At 53.2% G+C, this 2,082-nt stretch overlaps 1 long non-coding RNA gene across 1 annotated transcript; it reads left to right on the top strand.

Annotated features, from left to right (window-relative positions):
* The first annotated feature begins 661 nt into the window (after positions 1-661).
* LOC130587436 (uncharacterized) lies at positions 662-1,327 on the top strand. Its single transcript, XR_008966794.1, has 3 exons — positions 662-871; positions 1,087-1,119; positions 1,273-1,327. It is a non-coding gene; the product is annotated as an uncharacterized LOC130587436 (long non-coding RNA).
* The last annotated feature ends 755 nt before the right edge of the window (positions 1,328-2,082 follow it).

The following is a 2,082-nucleotide window of genomic DNA, read 5'->3' as shown; positions in this document are numbered from 1 at the left end:
CCAAAGGTCACCTGGGGTCACCCAAAGGTCAGCTGGGGTCACCCAAGAACCATGTGGGGTCACCTGGGGTCACCGAGGGGTCACCTGGGGGTCATGGAGGGGTCACCTGGGGTCACTGAAGGGTCACCTGGGGGTCACTGAGAGGTCATCGGGGTCACTCAAAAATCCCCTGGGGTCACCCAGAGGTCACCTGGGGGACACTGAGAGGTCACTGAGGGGTCACCTGGGGGACACTGAGGGGTCATCAGGGTCACTCCAGAGGTCACTCAGGTGCCCCCAAGGCTCTGCCACGGCCCAGGTGTGCCCAGGTGTATTCTGGGTGTGTCCCCAACTGTCCCAGGTATGTCCCAGGTGTCCCCAGGTGTCCCCAGGCGTATCTCAGACACTCCCAGGTGTGTCCCAGGTGTATTCTGGGTGTGTCCCCAGCTGTCCCAGATGTCCCCAGGTGTATCTCAGACACTCTCAGGTGTGACCCCAGCTGTCCCCAGGTGTCTTTCAGATACTGCCAGGTGTCCCCACCTGTCTCCAGCTGTCCCAGGTGTATCCTGGGTGTGTCCCCAGCTATCCCCAGCTGTCCCCAGGTGTATTTCAGACACTCCCAGGTGTCCCAGGTGTATTTTGGGTGTGTCCCAGGTGTATTCTGGGTGTGTCCCAGGTGTCCCAGGTGTCCCCAGGTGTCCCCAGGTGTCCCCAGGTGTATCTCAGACACTCCCAGGTGTATTTTGGGTGTGTCCCCCTTGTCCCAGGTGTATTTTGGGTGTGTCCCAGGTGTATTTTGGGTGTGTCCCCATTGTCCCCAGGTGTCCCCAGCTGTCCCCAGGTGTCCCCAGGTGTCCCCAGGTGTCCCCAGGTGTATCTCAGACACTCCCAGGTGTATTTTGGGCGTGTCCCCATTGTCCCAGGTGTCCCAGGTGTCCCCAGGTGTATCTCAGACACTCTCAGGTGTCCCCAGCTGTCCCCAGGTGTGTCCCCAGCTGTCCCACCTGTCCCAGGTGTATCTCAGACAGTCTCAGTTGTCCCCAGGTGTGTCCCAGGTGTATTTTGCGTGTGTCCCCATTGTCCCCAGGTGTCACAGCTGTCTCTCAGGTGTGTCCCAGGTGTATTTTGGGTGTGTCCCAGGTGTATTCTGGATGTCCCCAGGTGTCACAGCTGTCTCTCAGGTGTCACAGCTGTCTCTCAGGTGTCCCCAGGTGTCACAGCTGTCCCAGGTGTCCCCAGCTGTCTCTCAGGTGTGTCCCCAGGTGTCCCCAGGTGTATCTCAGACACTCCCAGGTGTATTTTGGGCATGTCCCCATTGTCCCCAGGTGTCACAGCTGTCTCTCAGGTGTCACAGCTGTCTCTCAGGTGTCCCCAGGTGTCACAGGAAATAATCCGCCACGGGTTTCTTGGCGGGGATCCCGCGCGTTTCCTGCGGCGCCGCCTCGAAGATGATGAACTCCTTCTGCAGGTGCTCGTCCAGCTCCAAGATGGCCGCCACGTTCCCGCACCTGGGGGACATTTACATCTCATTTGCATATCATTTACATCTCATTTGCATCTCATTCGCATCTCTTTTACATACTGTACACATCTAGCTTGTTTCAGATATACATCTTGCCTGCATCTCATTTGCATCTCATTTGCATCTCTTTTGCATACTGTATACATCTAGCTTGTTTCACATAAACATCTTGCCTGGATCTCATTTGCATCTCATTTACATTTCATGTACATCTAGTTTGTTTCACATATATATCTTGCCTGCCTCTCATATGCATCTCATTTGCATCTCGTTCACATATTGCTCACATCTGGTTTGTTTCACGTATATATCTTATTTGCATCTCATTTGCACCTCATTTGCATCTCATTCACACCTCATTTGCACCTCTTTCACATATGGCTCACATCTAGTTTATTTCACATATGTCTAATTTGCATCTCATTTGCATGACTTTCGCACACTGCACACATCTAGTTTATTTCACATGTTCCTCATTTGCATCTCATTTGCATCTCATTTGCATCTCATTTGCATCGCTTTAGCGTACTGCATGCATCTAGTTTATTTCACGTGCGTATATATCATATTCGCATCTTATT

The sequence above is a fragment of the Malurus melanocephalus genome, unplaced genomic scaffold (assembly GCF_030028575.1).
Source record: "Malurus melanocephalus ecotype Western Australia unplaced genomic scaffold, MMel_1.1 scaffold_1907, whole genome shotgun sequence".
In the NCBI taxonomy this organism is placed as follows: domain Eukaryota; kingdom Metazoa; phylum Chordata; class Aves; order Passeriformes; family Maluridae; genus Malurus; species Malurus melanocephalus.
Note: the sequence above shows the minus strand (reverse complement) of the source record. Positions and strands in the feature narration are given on the sequence as shown.